The sequence below is a fragment of the Xyrauchen texanus genome, chromosome 20 (assembly GCF_025860055.1).
Source record: "Xyrauchen texanus isolate HMW12.3.18 chromosome 20, RBS_HiC_50CHRs, whole genome shotgun sequence".
Lineage (NCBI taxonomy): Eukaryota > Metazoa > Chordata > Actinopteri > Cypriniformes > Catostomidae > Xyrauchen > Xyrauchen texanus.
The window spans coordinates 30916349-30943893 of record NC_068295.1 but is presented as its reverse complement, the minus strand read 5'-3'; the positions used below and the strand labels follow the sequence as shown (position 1 = coordinate 30943893).

General features: G+C 42.2%; 1 protein-coding gene across 1 annotated transcript in view; it reads right to left on the bottom strand.

Annotated features, from left to right (window-relative positions):
• The window catches only part of LOC127660780 (E3 ubiquitin-protein ligase MARCHF8-like), a 129353-nt gene extending 102640 nt beyond the window's left edge, over positions 1-26713 (bottom strand). The window contains exon 1 of the mRNA XM_052151197.1: positions 26545-26713. The gene's annotated coding sequence lies outside the window, so the exon portion shown is untranslated. The remainder of the gene's footprint in view (positions 1-26544) is intronic.
• Between the last annotated feature and the right edge of the window lie 832 nt (positions 26714-27545).

Sequence of the window (27545 nt, the reverse complement as noted above, 5' to 3'; positions counted from 1 at the left end):
AAAACTTGCTTTTGGCACACCTCCGTGGACATTTCACCCGGAAAATGGAGCTCACACACCCAATACGCCCAACAACACTGACCGCTTTGGCCACTGGGGGCAGTGTTTAGAATTTCGGAAAGCACAGACCTACAGTATTTCAGCTAAATAAAAGTCAAAAGTAAACAGCAATAAATACCTATATGTAACACTACTATATACTAACATTACAATAAAAATACCATTGACTTTCTCAATATCAAGAAATTGATTTTTAGAGATAAAACATAAACCTACCAGACCTACCATGAGCTCAGGGATTAAGTGATGTTGTATGCGTTTGTAGAAGCCACAAGACAGTGTGATTTTAACTAAAACACTACCCATAATCTTGAAGAGAGATTCACCAATCAGTGAAGTTGCTTTAATCATGGAAATGTAAATTGCTTTAAAAGAGCTCCACAGAGAAAGTATATTGTTTGTTTACATAATTAATTAAATATTATAAGTAAACAGTTATAAATAGTACACTTTTATGATTTGATTATGTCATTTGTAACGCTTTGTGGGATTAGGTTCACATCCCATGAAACACATGGTTGGGGAAGCTACTTTAAAACTGAAGGTTCCCAAAAGCGCTGGGAGATATTGATCCTATTTTTGGCCATATCGATTAGGGGTGTAATGATCCATTGATTTGGATCTATGCATCTATCCACTGACCAACAATCCAATGTTATCAGTACAATGCGTAAATATCGCTATTGACATTTTTTTAATATGTACCTATATTTTAATACTCTTATGTCAGCCACGTCCGTACTCATTTCCATCAGGTGATGAAGCAACCTTATTACATTCATTTGACTTTATGAGCACTAAATATGCTTTTCATGTGGGACAAGGATGTGCGCAGGGTCTTTGAAGCCAAATTGTGCTCTGCTATCCGGGAGCGCCGTGCACACACCTCAACTGGGCTTCCCGAAAATACACAAAATACAGAGCGGCTCACATGCGCGATTAATCAATATCAATATCGTTGTGCATGCGACCCATTTCAATTTTACATAAGAATTTGCTATTTTAAAGTATCATAGAGAAGTTCAACCATTTTCAGCGCTGTACTGGTAACCTGGCATACCGGGCATTTTCCCATCGGGAGAACAGAGCGGGCCAGTGGGTCGGCTGCAAAACGGGCCGAATGATAAAGCCACAAAATGCCACCGCGATTTGTAGAAAAGGCCAGCAGTGGTTTCCTTTCTTGTGAAGCAGCCTTTCAGGTTATGTTGATATAGGACTCGTTTTACTGTGGATATAGATACTTGTATACCTGTTTACTCCAGCATCTTCACAAGGTCCTTTGCTGTTGTTCTGGGATTGATTTGCATTTTTTGCACCAAACTACATTGTAGCTGTATGAGCTGTATGGTGGCTGCGTGGTCCCATGGTGTTTATACTTGCATAGTATTGTTTATACAGATGAATGTGGTACCTTCAGGTGTTTGGAAATTGCTCCACAGTATGAAACAGACTTGTGGAGGTCCACAATTATTTTTCTGAGGTTTTCCCATGGTTTCAAGCAAAGAGTCACAGAAGTTGAAGGTAGGCCTTAAAATACATCCACAGGTACACCTCTAATTCAGTATAGATACCTTCTATCAGAAGCTAATTGGCTACTTGCCTAATGGCTTGACATCATTTTCCAAGCTGTTTAAAGGCACAGTTAACTTAGTGTATGTATACTTCTGACCCAATGGAATTGTGATTTAGTCACTTAAATGTGAAACAATCTGTCTGGAAACAATTGCTGAAAAAATTACTTGTGTCATGCACAAAGTAAATGTCCTAAACGACTTTCCAAAACTATAGTTTGCTTATATTAAATATGTGGAGTGGTTAATAAATTAGTTTTAATGACTTCAAACTAAGGGCATGTAAACTTCTGACTTCAACTGTATCTCTATAATTTTTTCAACATCTTAAGAACCTTATTTTGTTGTGGATGTCTCAATGTGTATACAGAGAGCTGATTCAAATAATCAAATGATATTTTGGTTGAATATGAATATGATAATTGATTGTGTAAAATAGGCACATAATATCGGAATATCGACCTGAATTGAATCGTATTGCGGCAGACTTTGAAGTATCTGCAAATATCGGGTCACAGGCCAAGAGAATCGATTCAAGATCATATCGTGATGAAACGTCCAATTTACACCATTAACATGAACTGAAGAAAGAACTGACTCACTTAAATGATTTAGTTTTTCCCAGCACTACATGAGAGAGAGAGAGAAAGAGAGAGAGAAAAAACTGTTTAGGTAAGCATGCATGCACCCATCCTTCACTTCACCCACCATCATGAGAATACCACGACTCTTGCTGGTGTCATGTCCATGGACTTATTTAGCTTTTTAGTTTATATTCAAATAACAAGCGTCCATGAACCGTGTTTCCACAGATCTGACTTGATCTGTATTCAAACTCCAACATGCAATGTAAAACTGGAAAAAACATATCATTAACAATTAATCTTGGAAGGATAACTAGGACAGAAACAGTAAGTCCCTGCACTGTGTTCTGAATTGATCAGGCTGGTGAATTACCCAGCTTTCAGAAAGGGTAATCCATCAAAGTGCAGCTGCCACTGGAAATGACCTGAATTAGATCGATAATGCAATGGTTCTATCTGAGAGACTGCTCTGTGTCTGTGTTTGTCCTCACTGGAAAATCCTTCTGCTGCTCTCTGGTGTGAGCATGCTCTGTGAGATTGTGTTGATTTGTAACCCAGATTTATTTATCCAGGCAGATGTAAAGGTGACACATTTAGACAATCCCTATGGACTGCTAGACTGAAAACAGAAAACAGGCAATCCTCTGCAGTTTATGCACGATTTCACTGTTTCCACTAAAGATATTATGAAGGTAAATCTCTCTTTTATCTCCATTTTTGATCGTTCTGTTTCCAATGGAATGTGAAAATAAGATATATTCCTAGTGTTTTTTTTTTTTAACAGTTGCACTTCTGATCAAGTAATTTACAGTCACACTGTTTTTCTGTTCCAAATCCTAGTGAGCTGCCTTGCTGTCTACTACACCAATATGTTTTTGTTTAAAGACACATTGATTTTGCTAAGTTTATACATATCATCCACACTAGAACAGCATTTTCCTCCACCAAAAACTTTCACAAACACTCTCCATAACCACATACTTTGCAAACCGATGGCATTATGGATTAATTTAAATGAATTATTTAAAATTGTATCTTAATTGTATTCATGTGGCACTAACGAACTGAAATGGAACCTCATAAGTAACTGATTTGGAAGACTACATAGGATTTTGAAACAGAGCCACCCCATATTATCTAATATCAAAGACTTTAAAATGCTTTCAGGAAGCTATTTCCAGTCATGAAAGTTCAGCTCATGTCTATTTGAATAGGTGAACACAGAAATCTCCAAAATGGTTGGTCAAGATTACGATCAAAGAACATATTTCAAATCAGCAGTAAAATCTGACAACACTGGAATAATAAATTAAGCTTCTTTAGCTCAAATTACACACAAAAAAAACTCAGTTTTGCCATCTTGTAAAGCTAATGCACATGCGCATTCTTGAGTTGGTTGACAGACGATGTTTGTATCTAAAAGGTGACTGGCTCTTTTACCTGTAAGGTGGGACTTCCATTCTACAGTAAATCCATTGACCGTTGGGAGGGATCCAATTTATCCAATTCATTTTAATATAAGTCACCTGTCTGCTAAATAGTCTCTGCTAGTATACTCTGCTTTTAACCAACTGGGTGACTTCAGGTAGTGTCATATGTGACCGGAGTGATGATATCAGATAATTATTCAGAGCTTAATAAGTAGCTTACTGGCTTAAACCCCATCAGTGTGCTTTGTTGTGTGACCTCAAGATCAGAAAGGGGCACAAACTCTGCCAGTACTGGAACATCCTCACAGACTGTTAAGAGATTAGAGAGGGATAAACTGGACTTGATGTGTACTAATGAAAGCCTGCTGAGCCACACACTCTGCTATTTTGACACCCCAATTTCACATTTGGAGGCTAGAGCGAGAGAATAAAACTTTCTTAATACATATTCCTGTTCTTATTTTTCATGGTTCATTAGTACATTTTATTCCAAAGAAGAAAAAAAAAGTATTTATAATATTTCCTCAAAATTGAATTACTCTCTCTGCCTCTGAAACAAATTTCCTTCGCTGACACAATGGGCTATATAGAGCACAACGGTCTCGTACCGAAAGTAAAAATCCCATTCTTTTCCTCCATAGAGGAATAGATTATTAACGATAACTTCTAGACAGACCTAGCATCAATGGGATATGCTTCTTTTGAAGCCATCAGTCTGCATTATTTTGTCTTAATTTTTAAAATGTTGTGTTTAATAGCAGAATTTCTGGTAAAGAACTACACCACCTTTGATCTAAAAGGGAAACGATCCACGAAACAAAGAAACAGAATGAACAAAACGCGGCAAAAGAGCTCTGCAGCAACCGTCCACTTCCCGACACAGTCCGAATGAGAATAAACAGTTGCACACCCAAACAGCTTATATATAAGTGTAAGTACATAATAAGGTGCATCTGCATATTTTGCAGTATACTTAAAATATATTGATTCTATACTGGTGATCAACTACATTAATTCAATACGTTCATGTAGAGCGGAGGTGGGCGGGGCCAGGCTGGAACAATGCTCGCCCGGTCCCCAATCAGCCTGATGAGGGCGCGCAAGGGATAAATGTGGTTTGAGAGAGAGAGAGAACTACAGGCAGCTGCTCGGTGTGTTTTGTTAGTGTGTTTTTCATTTATTTCTTCATTAAACTATTATTTATATTGTCAAGCCAGTTCTCGCCTCCTCCTTTCCATTGAACTACTTTACATTGGTGCCGAATCCTGGGAAAGAAGGAGGAATACCAGTCGTGGAGTCCTCGACACTGCCATCCACCCAGGGGAGTGCCGCTGCCATCTGCCGGGGGACTGAATAGCCCGACCGCCCGGACGAGGGGAAAGGCCGCCATCTGCGAGGCGAGTGGGGACTGGACTCCCAGACCTCCTGGAGCGAAGGAGCCGCTGCCAGGGTCAGAGGAGTGCCCTGCCGTCCCCCAGAAACGCAGAGGGGTCGAGAGGACCGGCGTCCGCGAGGGGAGGAGGGAAGCGACTCCCGGACCACCAGGAGCAGTAGGGCCGCTGCCAGGGGAGGAGGAGAGTCCCCACGGGTTGCCGAGAAGGCATTCTATCCACTGGGGATTGGCCTGGCTCCGGTCCGCCCGGGGAGGAGCGGCTGCCGTCTGCCTGAGAGGGTGGAGGAGTGATTGGGGACCACGTGACGGTGCATCTCTCTAGGTCGATCCGTGTTGGCCTTTATCCCTCGCCTATTTTGTTTTAATGTTGTTTTTACCCTCCTGCCTCCTCCCAGGTCAAGCAAGGCGGGGATGACAAGGCATTTAGTTAATTTCTTAATTAAACTATTATTTATATTGTCAAGCTGGTTCTCGCCTCCTCCTTTCCATTGAACTGCTTTACAGTTTACATTTGCCCATTGTTTTTCACACACAAGTGAGTGACGTCACTTCCCAAGACAAACACGCCCCATAGCATAATCCCACCCTTGACCCTGATTGACAGGTTTCCGTGTAAGGCATCGGAAATTGAAATACTAAGGGAATAAGTATTCCATTTGAGTTTTGGCTGGCTACATACGCGACGCTGAGAAAGTGAAAAGCAGACGTGGTAATTGAAATTGCTATTTAAATATGACAGGGCCAAAACTCGTAAGATATGGGAGACACAGTTGCAAACGGACTTTGCTTTTCCATTTGAAATTTGGCAGTCATTGTGCGTTCGCTTAAACGAAAATGCAAACGGTAATGCGCGATTTGCAATTGCGTTTGGATTATGTCACATTTTATGCGTCCACAAATTGAAAACGCAATTGCAAATACAATTTGCAATTCCTTTTGAATAATGTCCAGAATATCATTCCATAATTTTGATTATGTCATTCACATTGCTTCATGGAATTGTAGTCCATTCCCTAAAGACATTAAGTACAGTCTTGTACCTTTGTCTTTTTTTTTTTTTCTCAAATAATTTATTCCTTCAAATTAAAGATTGTATCATTGTGATTCACCTTAGAGCAGGTTGGTTTGGTTCATGGCTTAGAGCTCTTTTATTGAGGATTTTATGAAATTACTATGGGAAAAATTTATGGGAAAAATACTTCTGGAACCAAGATGGCTGAAAAACTTGTGCTCTATAGGCTAATACTATTTAGGCAATATTTTAAGCTACTGTTGTAGGTAATGCAGCTTGTTTAAAATGTTTAAGAGAGTAATTTAATGACAGTTAACAGTACATTAATGTAGGTTCGTCAAAAAATGACAGATTTAAAAAAAATAAAAAGTGTTACGACTACAATATGTCAAAATGCTCTACAGGGTCAAATTTCAGCCTCTACATCTCAGTCAAAAGGCTCCTCAAAAGTGAATGTCGGATGCATTTTAGGAGGACAGTAGTCCTCTACAAAGACAACAAACTTGCATTCAGGTCTGGCTCCATTCTGGTATTGAACACCCACGTTTCACGATCCAACCAGTAATCGATGTATAAAATCAAGTACCGCCGTACATTCTTTCCTTTGCTGACTATTCTGTTTCACTCGGAAATACATAAGATTACAAAAGTCAAATGGGTTGCTAATTCCATTTAATGTTGACTAAACGATTTCATGAACCCTAAAACTGTTATGTAGAAAAACTTGAGAAGAGCATTTTAAAGAGGTCATGTCATAAAAAATAACAATTTCCTTGATCTTATGACATGGTAAGAGTTCATTGTACTACAAAAACACACTAAGTTTCAGAACACAAAAATGTCTTCCTCAATACAAAAAGAGCATTTATTTAAACCAAACTGCAAAAATGGCTCGAATGGACTTTCCCTACTTTATGATGTCACACAGATGAATACATGACTGCCTCTACAGCAAGAAATCAACACCTACATTTACATCATCACACCCTTGACCCATCCACTGGCACTCAGTCAGAAAGGTGAAGAGGAGAGAACAAGATAGACAGAGAACAAGACAGATGGGCCTAATTTTCCAACACAACAAAACTGACTTACATAATTCACCTTTTTGTGCCCATATGGACTATTTTTAAATGTTTTTTTTTTTACACAAACATGCAATAGACTAACTGCTTCAACCATATCATGCATCTGGCGGCATTTTTAAAATATGCAATTTTAAGTTATAATTCTTAAAAGGAGATTCTTATAATTCTTATGTGTGGATTATGTGTGTGCATCATATTTCAGACTAATTTCAGCATATGTCTTTTTGGCTCAAATAAGTGTGGATTACTTATGTACCAGTCAAAATATCATTCAAGATTTGCAAAGGAACTGTAAGGATGGGGCAGTTAAGAATACAATTGGACCCGAATGCAAAACCTTAAGTAAACAAATCCATTAATGAATGTTTCATATGTCATGACTGTTTGATATTTATATTTTAACAGGAAACGGTTTACATTCAGATGAAATGTGTTGGGTGTGCGTTATGTGTAAATCCTGAAATTTAGTTGTTTTATTGTTATGGAGTTAGTTCATTTTCTTCCAATTGAGTTTCAAAAATATATATATGGCTGTAATCGAAGGGGTGCACAATCATGACAGTGGGTGTTTGTACTGAAGTCTAAGGGAGAAGCTTAGGCCTGAACCGAGGGATGGAAAATTATCATATATTAGTACATTATGACTGTTTTTGTGCAAAGAAAATACTTACTAACGTCGTAAAAGGAATATTCTAAAATTACATAATTTTTTTTTTTAAAAGAGTCATTACACCTTTATATATCCATCACACCTGCAAGGCCTGAACACACAACACAGTAGGCTCAAAATAAAAAGATGTTTGAAATCACAGGACATCAAATTGAATTTTTCTTAGCTGTAACAAAAGAATATTTGACATCGGGGATTTTTCAACACACACACACACACACACAGCAGGTGCAAGCAGGAAGAGCCTTCTAAAAAAGCACACTTTCACACTCTGTAGGCAAATCCAGCAAATCTATTAGCGAAAGCAGACCTCAGATGTCCTGCATTAGTCTTCTGAAGCACTCTCTCCATTCACATATGACCATCATCCACTCAAGCCACACACATAGCAGAGCACAGGGGAAAGCTGGCAGTTGATTACATAGTTTGCAAGAGTGGCAAGATGAGACATTTTGAAAATTTAAGAGAAGAACTTTGTCATAGTTATCTGGTTATTCCTGTTTTTTCCCCTTGTGTGTTTCCCTTCGTGACCGCTGTAATTAGCATTACTTTGGGAATGCTGATTCACACCGCTCACGTGGCAGCACCCTCACCTTTTCCTCGTAAGCTTTGGCTATTTATTCCCCTTTGTTTCTCTGTCTCGACACCACATTTTTCCAGTACCCCTGTCATACAGTCTCGCCATCTGTCTGTCTGCTGTCTGTTTTCATGTTTTGCTCTGTTTAGTTTCTTCCAGTTGGATATACATCACCCTGTGGTTTACCCGTTTACTGGATTCTGTCATATATGCTGTGGAATATATTACTCATCTTCTGCATTCAGATCACTACCATTATCAGCCCAGGTACTCCAATATACTTCCCGGACATTCCCATCTTCAACAAGTGCCGGTTTTACAAACTTTTGCCACTTTCCAACAGCCTGCTGTGTTCATTCAATAAAGACTGTTAAACTTTCTCTGCGATTGAGTCCTCATGCTTACCTCAAAGCCAATTATGGACTCAGCAGAGGGAGCCAGATTCTGGAATGCCATTGCTCAACAAGGAGCACTGCACTGTCATCAACAAGAGGAACTTGCAGCATCCAACCAAGCCATTAGAGACATAGATGGCTGAATTAACTATGCTGGTACAACAACTTTGGCTCTCCCCCAACACCGTTCCCGCTACCACAAACACAGAGGCTGCAGCAGCTCCACCCCCAGTAGTTTCCACCATCTTCAAACATTCTGAGCACCGTCAGAATCATCCTCCACCCTAATCAGGTGAGCCTAATGCCTGTCGCTCATGAGTCAGAGAAGCGACACTAGGGGTCTCTCTTGAGCACCGATATCCACCTCTGATCTATGAAAAAAGGCCAATGAGAGTTGGCAACCAGTATTTGCATGTCCCGCCCCCAGACATACGGGTATTTAAGCGCCGCAAATACGGGAGTTCATTCAGGATTTTTCTGAGCCGGAAATGGTCCGGCCACAACAGGGGCTCGGCTCAGCGACGTGGCAGGGGAGACACAACGTCTCGTTCCCTCCATCGGGGAACGGAGGTTACATACGTAACCTAGACGTTCCCCTTCTGTCGCTCTCTCCACGTTGTGTCAGAGAAGCGACACTAGGGGTCCACTTAAAAAGAGCCATGCGCTGAGCCGTGTACGTGATCTGCTGATACAGGAGTGAGCAGGTATTCCTACGTGCAGAACGACCAACTGTATCAGGCTGCACGTACCCTTCCCCAATGCCCCATTTAAGCCATCAGGATTCCTTATCGTTACCCTGGAGGGGGGAACAAGGTGACGGCCGCCAACATGGGAATGGGCCAGCCTGGCTGGGCCTCTTTTCTCTCTATGTTTCTCGCATAGAGCAACTACGGCCGGGGCCCTTACACGCATTGAAGAAAGGGGGTCTTAGCCCTTAGTAGGGCGGAGAAGACCCTGCGGAGGCCACACCTACCCGGGAGGGGAAGCAAATTTTGAGTGGCAAATACATCGCATGGCCTATACTTAGGTCTTATGCGGAACAGTAGTGCGGTGGTAGATCCAGCCTCGCAGAGGGGGGAAGCATACAGCACGGCACCCGAGGCAGCTGTACCTGCCTAAGGAAAACACGGAGTCAACTCTCGTGAGGGGACAGAACCGTGGTTTTACACACAGGGGGAGTCCGAACAGGAGGCCTTACCTGTGGGGCACCTATACCAGTACAGGGTAGCTAGTGGTACCCGCAGTGGTTTGGGTCGGCGAAGTTCCTCCAAGAGAACTGCGACCCACGAGGGCTAGGGAGGAGTCAACCAGTGTCCCAAACCTGGGATCTCCTGGGAAAGAAGGCGCACTGTTTCCCTGGTTAGGGGAAGGGCGATGGGTGCAAGCGATTCACCCGGTCAGATCGTGGACGTGCCACCGAGTTCTACGGGCTCGGTACCTGAGAGAACACGAGACGATACTGACTCAACTCGGAGATTGTAGAATCTCACAAAAGTGTTAGGTGTTGCCCAGCCCGCTGCTCTACAAATGTCTGCAAGGGCAGTGCCCCTAGCCAGTGCCCACGAGGACGCAACACTCCTGGTGTAGTGGGCTCGGACCCGCAAAGGGGGGGCACGGCCTGGGTGTGATAAGCCAGGGAAATGGCGTCGACAACCCAGTGGGCGAGTCTCTGCTTGGAGACAGCATTTCCTTTCTGCTGTCCCCCAAAGCAGACGAAGAGCTGCTCAGAGTGTCTGGTGCTCTGTGTGCGGTCCAGGTAAATATGTAAGGCACGTACTGGACACAGCAGTGAAAGGGCTGGGTCTGCCTCCTCCCGTGGCAGCGCTTGCAGGTTCACCACCTGATCCCTGAAGGGTGTGGTAGGAACCTTGGGCACGTAGCCCGGTCGCGGTCTTAGGATCACGAAAGTGTCTGCCGGACCGAACTCCAGGCAAGCGTCGCTAACAGAGAACGCATGCAGGTCCCCGACCCTCTTGATGGAAGCGAAGCCGATCAGCAGGGCGGTCTTGAGAGAGAGGGCCCTGAGTCCAACTGAGTCAAGCGGCTCGAAGGGGGGGTCTCAGGAGTCCCATAAGGATGACCGAGAGATCCCAGGAGGGAAACAGGTTAGGCCGGGAGGGAGTCATCCTCCGGGCACCTTTTAGGAACCTGACGATTAAGTCGTGCTTACCAAGAGACTTGCCGTCTACCGTGTCAGTGGTGGGTCAGCGATAGCGCAACATACACCTTGAGGGTGTAGGGGGACAGCCTCCTCTCCAGCCTCTCCTGAAGAAACACGAGCACTGACCTAACTGCGCACTTCTGCGGGTCTTCAGCTCGGGAAGAACACCAGTCCGCGAACAGACGCCACCTCAGGGCGTAAAGATGCCTGGTCGAAGGGGCTCTGGCTTGGTTAATAGTGTCTACGACGGCCGAAGGTAGGCCGGCTAGATCCTCCGGGTCCCGTCCAGGGACCAGACGTGGAGATTCCAGAGGTCTGGATGCGGATGCCAGAGCGTGCCCCGTCCCTGAGAAAGAAGGTCCTTCCTCAGGGAATTCAGCCAGGGAGGGGCTGTCATGAGGAGCGTGAGATCCGAAAACCACGTCCGGTTGGGCCAGTAGGGGGCCACCAGAGTGACTTGCTCCTTGTCCTCCCTGACCTTGCATAGCACCTGTGCAAGAAGGCTCACTGGGGGAAAAGCGTACTTGCGCAGCCCCGCGGGCCAGCTGTGCACCAGAGCATCTGTCCCAAGGGGAGCCTCTGTGAGGGCATAACAGAGCGGACACTGGGAGGTTTCCTGGGAGGCAAACAGGTCTACCTGGGCCTTGCCGAACCTGTCCCAAATCAGCTGGACCGATTGGGGGTGGAGCCTCCACTCTCCGCCGGGCAAGGTTTGTCTTGACAGCGCGTCCGCTATCACATTGAGGTTGCCGGGGATGTGAGTGGCGCGCAGTGACTCCAGTCACTGCTGACTCCAAAGAAGGAGACGACGGGCGAGCTGTGACGTGGAGGGAGCGTACTCCGCCTTGACGGTTTATGTAGGCCACCACTGTGGAGCTGTCTGTCCTGACTAGGACATGCTTGCCACGAATCGACGGAAGAAATTTCTTCAGGGCAAGAAAAACAGCCAGCAGCTCTAGGCAGTTGATGTGCCAGCGCAGCGGGCCTCGGTTCCACCGGCCTGCGGCTGCGCGACCGTTGCACACGGCGCCCCAACCCAACTTGGAGGTGTCGGTTGTAACCAGAACGCGACGGGACACCTGCTGCAAGGGTACTCCTGCCCGTAGAAAGCAGAGGTCTGTCCAGGGTTTGAAGGTTTGGAGGCAGGCAGTGGTAACTTCCACGCCGCGCGCGTGCCGTGGCGCCATGCTCGCCTCGGACTCGAGTCTGGAGCCAATGCTGAAGTGGTCTCATATGCATCAACCCCAGTGGCGCCGCCGCGGAGGATGCCATATGCCCCAGGAGCCGTTGGAAATGTTTCAAAGGGACCACGGTGCCTGGTTCGAAAGAAGCGAGGCATTCCAGCACTGACTGAGCACGCCGTTGGAGAGACGTGCTGTCATTGAGACTGAGTCTAACTCCAGACCGAGAAAAGAGATGCTCTGGACCGGGTGAGCTTGCTCTTTCCCAGTTGACCTGAAACCCTAAACGGCCGAGGTGCTCGAGCACCTGATCTCTGTGTGCGCGTAGTAATTCCTGCGCAGGAGGCCAGAATGAGCCAATCGTCGAGGTAATTGAGTATGCGTATGCCCGCTCCTCGTGAGCGGGCAAGAGCCGCTTCTGCGACCTTCGTAAAGACGCGAGGGACAGAGACAGGCCGAAGGGGAGGACCTTGTACTGATACGCCTGGCCGTCGAACGCGAACCGTAGAAAGGGTCGATGTCGAGGGCGTAATTGAGACGTGGAAGTACGCGCCCTTCAGGTCTACCGCTGCGAACCAATCTAGATGCCGGACGCCAGACAGAATTTGTTTCTGGGTAAGCATTTTGAAAGGGAGTTTGGACAAGGTCCGATTGAAAACTCGCAGGTCCAAGATCGGTCGTATGCCGCCGCTTTCTTGGGTACAACGGCAAGGGCTGTAGAAACCCTTCTTCGCTTTCGGTCGGAGGGACAGGCTCTATCGCGTCCTTGATTAGAAGGGAGGCGGTTTCCTAGCGTAGGGAGTGGGCATGTTCGCGTGCACTGCGGAGGAACGAACGCCCACGAAGGGGGCGGAGACCTGGCAAACTGAATTGCGTAACCGAGTCGGATGGTCCGGTGCAGCCACCGTGACGAGCTGGGCAGTGAAAGCCATGCCTCTAAGCTCCGTGCTAGGGGCACCAAGGGGACAAGTATTTTGGACGTACCCGGCGGGCTTCGCAGCGGTGCGGAACAGGTAACGCGGCGCCGGGAGGCGCTGTGGCGCCCCGAGGCTCTGGTGCTGAGAATAAACTCAAAGCACTTACCTTGTTCCACGCACCCGGCAGGGGCGGGTTCGTGACTGAGGAGGAGGTCTGATGCTGGCGCCTCTGACTGCTGAACCGCGGCCGGGAACAGTCGTGGGGCTGAGGGCGGAAGCACCGCGTCCTGGGCGCCGAGACTGTTGAGGCCTGAAAGCAAGGTGCCGTGAGAATGGCATTTGCGGGCCATGTGACCCAGAGGTAAAGGAAATAGCTCTTTTATTGAGAATTTGGGTACCGCAGCCCCGCCAGGGGTGCGCAAATGAAAAACAAAAGATTCTCCTCCCGCCCTCCACCGGGGACGGAGCGGTCTTACCATCTCCAGAGCTAACTTCTCGTCCCTCTGGGTCCGCTGTCTCAGGGACGCCTGGGAGCCTTCCGGGTCCTCGACGGGGTCCATGAGGCAGGGGGCGTACGCTTCCTGCGGTTTGCTCGACGCCGGGGCTGAGAGCTGGGCCCAGGTTGGGACGGAGCAGAAGGTCTTCTGGCCGCGGGAGGACGCCCTCGGCGAGCAGGAGGGGCCTGGGCCGTGGCGGCAAGCTTGAGGCGCGGCATGATGTGCGAAATGGCCTCCGTCTGCTTCTTCACCAGGGAGAACTGCTGGGCAAAGTCCTCAACGGTGTCGACGAAGAAGCCGAACTGGGAGACAGGGGCGTTGAGGAAGCGAGTCTTGTCGGCTTCACGCATCTCAACCAAGTCCAGCCACTGCTGACGTTCCTGGACCACCAGGGTGGCCATCGCCTGCCCGAGAGCCTGCGCTGTGACCTTCATCGCTCTCAGGGCGAGGTCGGTCGCTGAGCGCAGTTCCTGCAGTGTGTCGGGATCAGGGCCACCCCGTGCATGTTGCGAAGTGCCTTGGCTTGGTGGACCTGCAGGAGAGCCATGGCATGCAGGGCGGAAGCGGCGCATCCGGTAGCGCTGTAGGCCTTCGCGGTGAGCGAGGATCTTGCTCTACAGGACCGGGAAGGGAGTACAGGGCGGCCCCGCCAGGTGGTAGTGCTTCCGGGACATAAGTGGAGCGCAACAGCTCTATCCACCTGGGGGATCTCCGTGTACCCGTGGCGCACTCCGCCGTCGAGGGTGGCAATACCCGTTCCTCCACCTTCTAGACTGATAGATGGTTCTCCTGCCTATTCCGTCAGGTGCCTTCTTGATGTTAGGCTGAGGGTTAGGGGTTATCAGTACCTGATGTGTGTGTGTGGGGGGGAGTTATGCCATAGATATCTGGTTATTCCTGCGTGTCTGTGTTTTTTTCCCCTCGTGTTTCCCTCCGCGTGGCAAGTGTAATTAGCGTTTCTATGGGAACACTGATTCACACCTCTCACGTGGCAGCACCGGAACAATCTCGTCGCCAGATTGTTCCAGTACCCCTCATATGCAAACAGACAGTCTCACAATCTGTCTGTTTTCTTGTTTTGCTCTGTTTAGTATGCTTTTTCCAGTTGGATTTACCTCACCCTGTGGATTACCTGTTCACTGGACTCTGTAATTTATGCTGTGGAATATATTACTCACCTTCTGCATTCAGATCACTGCCATTATCAGCCTGGGTGCTCCAATATGCTTCCTGGACATTCCCTTCTCCAGCCTGTGCCGGTTTAACAAACTTTTGCCACTTTCCACCTGCTTGCTGTGTTCATTCAATAAAGACTGCTAAACTTTCTCTGCGATTGAGTCATTCTCCTTACTCCGTTCCTGACAAAAATAAAACTGCAGAATGATGATTTGAGTAAATGCTTCACCATCTGCCAAAAGGTAATTACTTAAATTCTTTAAATAAAGGATCCATAATAAAGACTGCTTTCTTAACTGAATATAATTACAGAAAAATACGTTCTTTCGTGCTCAAAGAAATTACACTGTAAACAATTTGGAGTGAGGTTTACTTAAAAAAAACATAGGAAACATTTCTACATTGACATTGCTATTTTCAAGTCAAGGCTACACACAATTCTTGGTGGCTTACTCGAAAACAAAATTGAGAATAAAAAAAAAGCCAATGATAAATGATTGAAATTGCAAAAGGATGAGAATATCCCTCTTTTTGTTTTAAAAAAGTGCACCATACAAATACAGTTATGGCACTGCTTTCCACATTCTGTGAATCACACTCATTAAATCAGTCTCAAACAGCAGCAGGTACACAGGGAGATGGGAGCGGTGAGCAGAAAGTGCAAAATTCAAGATCATTGATTTCTCATCATGCACTGGAACAAAATATACTGTATTTCTTAGGGTTGCATGCTCTTGGACCCTAATAAATCTTAAGATTGCTACAACCACAATAAGAGGAAGCAAGGTTTGTAGAAAAATTACCAAAAAACAACACAGCATTAATTGCAAAGAGTAACAGGGTTAATTAGCACATTAACATCATGAGGATGTTAAAAGTTCCTGTCTCAATAACTAATACACATTTTTAGTCCCCCCCATCGCTTAACCTCTGGGGTCTGAGGGTGTTTTGGGCCCTGGAGAAGTTTTGACATGCCTTGATATTTGTGCTTTTTTCAGTTGCTTAAAAACATATTAATGGCTAAAGTCTAACACTGTATTCAGCACAAACTGGGCTACAATAATATGTGAGCAACATGTACAGGTTTGTGTTTTTGAAAAAAACTACAATTTTAAGTCATTGAAATAAGGCCATATAACAGATACTTAACATTTGTCCACAAGCCTTTTGAGAACTGGATCTTGTAGCCTAGAGTTTTTGCTAAAAAATGATGCGAAAACCATCCTGATCACTCATTCATACAAAACAATATACTAATTTAACTTTTGTAAGACAATTTTGCTGTTGAAAGGTCATATGCTAGGAGGCATGAACTATGAATATTGAGGTGATTTACACCTGAGGAGACTAAAGACCCCTCCCCTATCACTGAGGAATGTGTCAGAAAGAGAATGAATGTTAGGAGACTTAATTATCAAAATCAAGTTTTAAGTTAAAAGAAGTACATGACTGTACATTTTCTTTAAATAAAGACTTTACTTAATATTAGACCTACACTGCCGTTTAAAAGAAGTCTCTTCTGCACACCAAGACTGAATTTATTTGATCCAAAATACAATAAAAACAGTGATATTTTGAACTATTTTAAAAATTTAAAAGAACAGTTTTTTATTTAAATATATTGTAAAATGCAATTTGTGATGAAAGCTGAATTTTCAGCATCATTACTGTAGGCTTCAGTGTCAAATGACCCTTCAGAAATCATTATAAGATGGTGATTTTCTAATATGGACATATTTAAAGTGTATTTTACTCATTTAACCTGAACACATATTTGCAAGCACAAGCTTTGTTGATGATAATGAGGCAGCATAAACACTATTTAAAATATAATCTAAACCTTCATATTATTTTATATCATATTACATATCATATTTATATCATACAGCATACAATTTAAATACCTGCTTTTGCCAAAACAGCATTTAAATGTAACTAAAACTTGCTTATTAGGACATATTTCAAATGTCAATACTCTGAATCCTGGCTGGCATGTTTATATAACAATAGCATGTCAACTAAAGAAAACTACTCGTCCGAAATTGTATCCTCGGCTGGATCAAGTCTCTCTTCAAAATACAAACGTTCATCGGAGACCCGCTCTTCTTCTGAAGAAAATGTTAACTCTTCCTTACATCCAGGAGTTTTCTCGCATGTGTATCGTTACAAACACACAGTAAAGTGAATGAATTGTTTACATCAATCCTCTGAACATTGTTGGGGGCATTTCCCATTTGCATTGTTCGTCTCAGCACATTAGCGTATGAATGGCGCGCTCTGCTGGTGGGTGTGATCACATTATCTATAATTAGAAGAACCGGTAAGAACTGTACATCGCTTTGTTTCTTACAGATTACATTGCAGGAGAATATTTGTTTTAAATTTAAATTGTTTTATTTAAAAGTAGAAATCTTAAGCTTTCTTTAGACATATGTTTCATGTTTGTGTGAAAAGTTTTGGCTGAGTTTCAGTTCATTTTTTTGACGTGTTTCAGAAATATGCTCGTGAACACAAGAGACAGCTGAAAGCTCACTTTTTATTCCTTTTTATTTTCTTTATTTTACAAAAGCACATGTTTTTTTTTTTTGTTATTGTGAGTGTACACAAATAAATGTAGACCCTTTATAGTCTCTAATGAGGTCTTATCTGTATGCCCCAAAATGACGGAGTATTTTAAGTTATTTCCGCTGTAATGACGAAAATAGACTGGCCGTGAGGCGTGCCGCTGTCACCCTGAGCCCGGGTGGAAGTCAACGAGCGTGTCGGGGGACGGGTGGTTCGTGGGGATGTACCTGGCGAAACCGAACCTGCTGCCATCCACGAATCGCCTCCATCGCCAGCCAGGTCATCCTCAATCCCGTAGTAACAGTCTTGTGAATGCAGCTCGCATGGACAGATGCATTTCCCTCCCTTTAGACCCGTATGTTCGGGTTGCATGCTCTTGGACCCTAATAAATCTTAAGATTGCTACAACCTCAATAAGAGGACAGCAATGTTTGTAGAAAATTCTGTCTGCCAATTTCTCATTTTCCTGTTCTTGTCTGACAGAAGTGGAACCCAATGTGGCCTTCTGCTGTTGTAGCCAATCCACCTCAAGGTTTGACATGTTGTGCATTCTGAGATGCTATTCTGCTCACTACAATTGTACAGAGTAGTTATCTGAGTTACTGTAGCCTTTCTATCAGCTCGAACCAGTCTGGCCATTCTCTGTTGACCTCTTTCATCAACAAGGCATTTCCGTCCACAGAACTGCTGCTCACTGAATGTTTTTTGTTTTTGGCACCATTCTGAGTAAATTCTAGAGACTGTTGTGTGTGAAAATACCAGGAGATCAGCAGTTACAGATATACTCAAACCAGCCCATCTGACACCAATAATCACACCACGGTCCAAATCACTGAGATCAAAAAATTTTCCCCATTCTTATGGTTGATGTGAACATTAACTGAAGCTTCTGAACTGTATCTGCATGATTTTATGCATTGCACTGCTGCCACACCATTGCCTGATTAGATAATCGCATGAATAAGTAGGTGTAAAGTGTAACTAATAAAGTGGTCTGTGAGTGTATAACCTTATACACACACATACCACTTGTTGGTGTTGTTGCTGTACATACTAATCAGGCCTGCTCTATCATCATAAGCACATAAATGATGGTGAATGAACAGCAATGCACTTTATCATTTCATAAGTGGATTATAATTGTTTTTCTTGGAGTGGCCCAAAAAGCTGACTGCTCCATCGCTAGGCCTATTAAAAGTCATTTTCTCACATTTTCTAGTAATTCAGACCTGAAGTGCAAAAAGAAAATAATCTGTTACAGAAAGTCTGGTCCAACTCATACCAAACAGACACATTTGGGACATGATGTTCCAAACACTTACTTAATTTGCAACTTCTATGGCTCTGTGATAAAGTAAAGCAGGAATTTCAGCACTAGTTGCTCAAAGCACTGATATCCAAAGAACTTTAATGAGAAACAAGTGAATAAAAGATTTATCACAGTTTTAAAATCACAATACACTACTGTATGTACAGTGTCACAATAATATTACATCGCCAGGACCCTGCTGATGCCCTACTGATAGTTTCTAGGTGTGCTGTTTACTTCTTCTACAACCAAAACGACCCTACTGTTGCTATTTAACCTCCTGAGACCTGAGCATGACTGCTGTGTGCATTTTCCATTTCCCTTTTTTACTAGTACTACCTAATAAATGTGCAAAAATTTGTGAAATTTTAAATAATAACAAGCAAAAGACAGTATTTTTTTTAAATCAGATTGTTTATTATATTTCAGGATTGTTGGTTATTCATGTTTTTGAGATGTAACAGACATTACATCAGAAACTAGCACAATTAATTCTGATTCAAAGTAATGGCCTACATTATCCAATCACTGCCAACCATGTTAAAATAAAATTATACATTATATATTCTAAATCTATATACTGATTACCATTCTCCCATGTCTGCCAAACATGTTGAGTGGTCCAAACATTATCTGCAGCCTGAAACTGAACTTTTGATATGAAGTTTGGATTAGCTGCATAGAGAGCTATGGGATGTTCCCTTGCTCCCTATTTATTGAATGACCTCCAGTTTGCTGTCTGTCTGCACTGGTCTCAGAATACAGTTTTCAAAATACTCCTTATTTTCACACTCCATATAAAGCCTCTTACAGATTTATTTTTCTTGATGTTAAAATGCACAGTAAATATATGATTTCTAATGAAAACCATGTGCTATTATTATACGCATTAGTGTACATTATGTTTAGCAGCATGGTGTTTTGTGATGGATTGCTAAAATTTTTAATGGCATATTAGACGACTCTAATTTTTAATGGCATATTGGACGACTCTAATCTTTTGACTCAAACAGGTTTCAATGTAAAAACTTAATTGTGTTTCATCCCAGACAATCTCCGCTGTGGTCGGCACCATGTTGTTTTGTCACATGACATGCACATTGAAAGTTTAACTATTTACTGACAGCCCAGAGTCTTCTGAACTGAGATCAGTAAGTTTAAATGAATTTCAATGATGCATTGCGTATAGCGAAGCCAAAATACAACGTACACGCATGTGTACGTGGGGGTCACACAATGTTAAGGCATACACATTTTCACAAGCTTACAATGGTAAAATATTGATCAATATAAAAAGGCACTGTCAATTAATTGTAGAAATTATAGAATCTTGAAATAACTAGGTAAACAACATCAATACCTTGGGTGGTCTAATGGTGAAAACCTCTTACTTTGTGGTAACATTTTGTACATGATGGGATGCTGGTTCCCCACCACACATCTTAACCAGACTTAACCATAATAAAATCATGCTAGTTGACAATCTTAAATTTTGTTGGTGAACATGGCTATTCTGGCCTACCAGCTACTGTAGACTAGCACCAACCTCCAAAAACCATCCCATGCTGGTCTTAACTAGTCTTTTCAGCAAAATAAATAGAGTCCTAATAACATTCACAGTGATTATTTATTTATTCAGTTAATCTGAAATAAATAAACTTCCGTAAACAGTGTACCTCCCATAATCTAGCAAACTGGATATTACCAGATTAAGGCTTGGCAGCACACTCAATCAATACATTGCTTAGAATTTGCTAGTATTATTCATAAGTCAAAGATAGTGCAGTATTGATTCTAATTGCCATTTCTACACTGATGTCTAGATAAACCCACTTTATACATTCTGCCATTCTCTATTGTCTATTGTCATTCCATTTTGTTTGCCCTCGCTGAAAGCACTTTTGTTAATATTTAGCTCAAGAGAGGGCCTGGGTAACTCAGCAAGTAAAGACACTGACTACCACACTTGGAGTCACAAGTTCGAATCCAGGGCATGCTGAGTGAATCCAGCCAGGCTTCCTAAACAACCAACTGGCCTGGTTGCTAGGGTGGGTAGAGTCACGTTGGGTTAACTTCCTCGTAATCACTATAATGTGGTTCTTGCTCTCTGTGGGGCACGTTGTGAGTTGTGTGTGGATTCTGCAAAGAATATTCAGTTTGGTGATGCTAGTGGTGTAGAATTTTTTTTATTATGATTTTTTTACAGCTATGGTATTATATGGTTCACAAGAATGCCTAAAACTTTGATTCATCTCTTCTACCTCTTGAAATAGAGTTTTGTTGAATGTAAAAGGACCTGGTTATTGAATCCAGATTGGAAAGAGTGACAATGACTAGAAAACACTTCAGATCCCTAGAGAAGGACAAAAATATGACTGAATCTCAAAATGATTGGTCACTCTGTCAGTTCAATTTGACAAGCAAATACATTTGTCATGTTTGCGATGATGTCTCGGCTTAGGAGACATAACAGTTCAGCATGGGAACTACATATGATTTTAGATCATATGTAGATCTTGAGATTCTTGCTGAATTTAGAATGGTGGCACCTTTACAGCCATACTCATCTCCACAACCACACACATTTTGACATGTATGTCATCTGCGCTATGGAAACTACACAAAGTTTGAGAGTGGCATGTTCAGATTAAAAAGCAATGAGTCAATTTTTTTAAAGTTAATGGCTGAAATGATGGTTAGACATCACAAGCAGAAGTTAACAGTCTTGGCAACACACATTTCTCAAGGTGACGCACACATTTGTCACCTATATGAGATACTACACAATATGTTTTACCATGAGCCACTTTCCATCAGTGAAGCTGCTCTCCGATCAAACACAGTAAAATAATGGAATAGTAAAATAAAGGTTTTGTTTTTTTCAGCTTTATTTGTCTTCACCACTGCATTAAAGGGCAAAGTGAATAAAATGTCGCCCACAGAGTTATACAAACATTATCAGTAGTGGTGAGAAGTTCAAAAAATAAAGTCGCAAAGGGGTTCCAATAAAAACATGGTGGTTCCAAGTTAAATACACCTATCCTTTGAGTAACTTTCTATCAGAGTCCATGAGGCAGAGGAGGAAATGTCTGAGACAGTGAAAACAACCAGCGGATGGTGGCACAAAGCGCCAAAGTAAATAACAGAGTCTGCAAGCATGTGTCCAGATTGGTCAAACAAGGTAAATGTTCTTCCATTTCTAAATAACATACTATTGATTGGTGGCTTGTTGTACTAACGCCCCAAACTGAGACCAAAAGTTAATGTTGCAACATTAAAACCTGTCTTGGTGGATAAATCAAAGTGCTCTTTAGAATTAGGCAGAGCAGATCCATTAGCAATTCTTTATGGGTACATGGCTCTGGGCCATCAAAAAAATGTCTGCAATATGACCACTTACTTTTGCATGAAGAAAATTAGTTGCTTTCTGGTTCATTACAGAACATTGCCTGAAGTTTAGCTACATGTTGATTTATACTTTTTATTGATTTTCTTTTTTTTATCATGGATTTTCCAACAGTCTTAGAATAAACTCTTAAAAGGTGAAAGTAAGTGTCTTAGCTAACAGTGGAGTGGAAGTAGCTTCGTCAAGTGTAAAAAGCATTTTTTTGCACAAAGGTGAATATGCTCAATGAATAGAGAGTCTTAAAAGCATGCACACAAACAAACTGTAAAAAATGTACCTGAATTCTCTCAATTACATTTCTTTCAATCTATCTGTAATTTACACCATTTTTAAATACTTGGCTTTCTTAGGTCTAACTAATGTCAAAGAATTCAATAAAGAGCCGTTTCTGTGTTTTCTGTTGTGAACCCATCTAATTCCACAACGTAATACCACAAGTTGTCCTAAGTGCTTTTGATAAAAATAACTTAATAATTGGATGGGTGTGCTGAGTGACTCCAGCCAGGTCTCCTAAGCAACCAAATTTGCCCATTTTTTGTGGTCCTTGTGGTCGCTATGATGTGGTTTGCTCTCGATGGGGCGCGTGGTGAGTTGTGCGTGGATGCCACGGAGAATAGCGTGAAGCCTTCACACAAGCTATGTCTCTGTGGTAACACGCTTAACAAGCTACATGATAAGATGCGCGAATTTGACGGTCTCAGATGCGGAGGCAACTGAGATTTGTCCTCTGAGTCACTGCGCCACCACGAGGATTTAGAGCGCATTGGGAATTGGACAAGCTGGGCAAGTTGGGTAGAAAATGAGAGAGAGAAAAAAGAACAGTTTCATCCTGTTAAAGGGATAGATCACCCAAAATGAAAATGCTGTCATCATTTACTCACCCTTATGTTGTTCCGAACGCATACGACTTCCTTTCTAATGTGGAATACAAAATTAGATGTTGTGAAACCATTTATTTTAATTGCATCTTCAATGAAAATGAATGGTGACTTGGGGAAACATCTTTTGTGGTCTATGGAAGAAAGTCATATGGGTTTGGAACAAATGAGGGTGAGAGAATGATGTCAGAATTGTCATTATTTTGTGAACTTTCACTTTAATGTTGAATTGTGGATATGCAGTAGATTTGGTGTGTTGTTAACTTTTGTTTGGGGCCACCGTACAAATACTGCCATATTTGGTTGGATTTGGTCATTTTGCAGACAGCAATGCGATACTAAAAATTGCATCTCAAGGAGATACACAACTTCGGTAATCTGACACATTTCTGAGTACAAAAATTACAAAGATTTGTGAAGGAAAGGAAAAAGAAAGTCTGTCAGATAGCTGAAGTGGAACGGAAGTTATTAAGTTTTGCTAAATGATGAAAACATTTTTTTTTTTTGGAATGCATTAAATAAAATGTGCACTGAATAATCTTGAACATTAAGGCAAGGGACATATCAAGAAACTAAATAAGGGGTGTGCTTCATTCAGAAGTTATCATCCCATGACCTGCTTCTTGAAAGACCACTTAGAGAGTTTCGGAGCAGTTTGACAGTGGATATGTCTCCATCATATCAACAGAACAAGATTTTTTGTCTAGATTAGTCTCAGTCTCATTCCTAGTGTAGGGTTAATTAGAGGGGTTATCAAAGATTTACAATACGGATAAACCAGCAGACATGTTACCCTGTAACAGAAGTAAGGACAATGACACTGCATGACTTGCTAATGTAGCTAATGTAGATTCCTGAAATAAAAATGTTTCTACCAATCAATGCTGACAATATAGGATTAAACAAATGCCACCCCATGCACTGTACAGGACAACTCAACATATTCAAGATAGCATTATCATTAACACGTCCCTGCTCATCATTTACAGCTTCATAAAAGCTGTGATAAGACTCCACACTCACTGCATATGCATGCAGGCAACAGGGAACACAGATACCAAGATTGCCATAAACAAACATACAAACCTGAGATTTTACAACATGACAGACACAGCCTTCCATAATGCATAGTCACGAACAGCTTTCTTGATAAACAATATTGGTGAAATGGTTTCATTTCCTAAAAAAAACACCATAATGGAGACAACCATTCCTTAACCACATACACTCACATGTAGCTTTTGAACACATTACATACTTTTTTGAGGTGAAACTACTAATATCTTTCAAGTCAGCTTAACATGTTAAATTGTCATTGTAGCAATTAGTATACTTAAATTGAATTAACACACATATTTGTCACCTTAACTCAAAAACCTTGGTTGAATCAACTACATTAGGTACAAGGATATTCTGCATTATTTGTTGCAAAATCTTTGAGACTAAGAAATATAAATTACTAGGGGCCTGGGTAGCTCAGCGAGTATTCACGCTGACTACCACCCCTGAAGTCGCGAGTTAGAATCCAGGGCGTGCTGAGTGACTCCAGCTAGGTTTCCTAAGCAGCCAAATTGGCCCAGTTACTACGGAGGATAGAGTCACATGGGGTCGCGATTAGTGGTTCTCACTCTTAATGGAGTGCGTGGTAAGATGTGTGTGGATCACGGAGAGTAGCATGAGCCTCCACATGCTGAGTCTCCGCTGTGTCATGCACAACGAGCCATGTTATAAAATGTGCGGATTGACGGTATCAGAGGCAACTGAGACTTGTCCTCAGCCACCCGGATTGAGGTGAGCAACCATGCCGCCATGAGGACCTACTAAGTAGTGGGAATTGGGTGACTAAAATTGCGAAAAAAATATATATAAATTACTTTGAATCTGAACACATGCTAGACAAACAATATCTTAAGTGTTGTCCAAATCTAGCGTAACAAAGTTGTTTGATTGCCAGCTCCCAGCATGCATTGCGGCATGAATATATTTTTAGGTTTAGTGTAAAAGGCTTATCTTTTGCTGTTTGCAGACATTTGTCTGTGCTTTTGTCATTCCTGTTAGTTAATGGTTGTGTGGTGATGTTCAGAGCTCAATTTTCTTGATGCTTGTGATTAATGTGTGTTAAGTGTTGAGGTCTATGTGCCTCCCTAACTAGATATCACATGCTGTGTTTGCTATGCACGATGCTCGGACATTAAGGCTAAATGTACAACAGTAGCCAACTAAAACAGGATTAATTAATTATTTGTATGTTATTTGAACAAAAAATGTCAAGTCTACATTATTTAAATCAAAACGTTTTTTCAATATTTGTATCTGTTGTCTCAACAAGAATATTTTTATAGCAGTGTAATTGAATCAACGCAGAAATATAAACACAACTAAGTTAAGCTGATTCAATGCCAATTTTTACCTCATACAATTTTGCTTTTTTAGGGAAAACAAGTTTACATAAATGTTTTAAGTTAACTAAACTTGTCCCTGGTTACAGTGTGGACTGTGATAGAAAAATACACTCAAGGAGACAATAGAATAGTGTAAACAAAAACAACCAAATAATAATGCGCTTACCGCAAGATGTTCTTTAAAAACAAAGTGAAATTCCAGCCCAACAACGTCACAACATAGTTGACATTCAAATTTCCTTCAAATATGAAATTATCGGCCTGTAAATGTTTGAAAGTACCTGACACCACACAGTCACAGGTCCTATCTGCAACCCACTAATGCGTGAGACAGTAATGCAAGCATTACGCGCTTATGTTGCACTCTAATCCATACTGTAGCCTACTGAGCCGATGCGAACTACTGCATGCATCACTGGTATGCACCTAACCCAAGCGCAGTGGATAGTAGCTGTCACTGGAGCCCCAGTCTTTTGTACACATCTTTGAAGTATCAGCTCGCCGTAGTCGTACAATAACAGTTTCACTTAATGCACGCGGTGATGACGCGATTTAAACGATTAAAGATGCATGCTTGCATATATTATTCATTTTTTTCCTCATTTCCAGAGCAGTTACATTTCGAGGCACAACATACTCGCCAAATAGAGGTAGCAAAGCACAAGGCAACACGCACACTGCTTTTAGGACAGTATTTCTGCAGAGACTGGAAAACAATGGATATTTTAAAACGTCCTGACGCGTAATGAAAAAACAGCGGGATAAAATGTGGAAAATATTAATGGTCCTAAATGAAGGCTCCACTGTCTTTGTACAAAATACAATTTAATGTAGCCAATTTGGCTGTCTGTGTCTGTGTGTGTGTGTGTGTGTGTGTGTGTGTGTGTGTGTGTGTGTGTGTGTGTGTGTGTGTGTGTGTGTGTGTTAAATATAACCAAAGCAATGACAGGTTTCGTTAATGCTTTCTGCAATGGTCTGAACGAATTTAATGCAAGCGATATATTTAAAAGATATTTTTCTTTCCTCATTTCCAGAGCAGTTACATTTCGAGCCACATCATACTCGCCAAATAGAGGTGGCAAAGCACAAAACGTTCTTCTAACATTACTGATAAGTCATGCAACCCCCTGTAAATAAAGAGAGATAGTCCATCTGCGAATTGAAATAACGAACGTCTGTTTTCTTCGTCTGACATTTTAGTTAGCAAACTGACAGGGGGAAGTGTTTCACTTCCCAGGCACGTTTTCTCGATTCGCTCAAATATTTACTCACCTCGTCTTTATCCGAGTATTTTTGTTTTTATTTCATAGTCCCCATCAGATAGAATGCGTCATGTCCACTGACTTCCGCGTTCGGTTGGATAAGCGAGCTGAAAAAGAAAATAAATCGAAGAGGGCATGCGCGTCTGATCATGCACTCCAATGGCACTGTTTTATTGTATCTAGTGATATACTGTCTCTCTCTGTCTGTCTGTGTGTGTGTGTGTGTGTGTGTGTGTGTGTGTGTGTGTGTGTGTGTGTGTGTGTGTGTGTGTGTGTGTGTGTGTGTGTGTGTGTGTTGATAGACAGGCCAGCTAAAGGCTGTATGTGTGATTCGTTGGAAAATACACTTTTAAAAATAACTTTGTGCTCATAGCACTATCAAAGCATACCTTTATTCATTATGTTATGCTTGTGATTTGCATGTGAATAAACAAGAGTACAACCAATTGGACCAGTAAAATGACAATTTTTAATCATCCATGTGTGCATGTGTCATCTAACGTTCAACGGTTAACCTGTAAATCAAGTTCCACTGGATTATCTTATATAAAAAGATGGGGTTGTTTCCTTAAAGAGCATTGGACTAAGCTATACTCTGCAAATTAAGTTTGTTTGGAGAGGAGATGTATTCTTTTATTTATTGTGTGAAATTGTACTGTTATTAAAATGAGGGAAATACAAATATTTCAGTCTTGACATTGCACAGGAACAAAACCTTTGAGCCGTTTCAAAGTGTTACAAAAATATAGTCGAAGACTGACTGAACTTCTTACTTTCAAATTCACACAATAGTTGCTAGTTGGAAAATATATAATTTTGAAATAGAGTAAAATGCCATGTTTTGTGACTTTCTGCCTGGCTGAGCCTGTGCAGTAAAATATTGTACCTAAATTTCTGTTTTGAACAATGGTTGTGTCCTTTCATTTGTTGTGTTATCATTCAGTTATAACACTAAAATATAGCTGCAAGCAGCAATGCGGATTCCTCCTCAAAATGGCAAATCATTTAAAA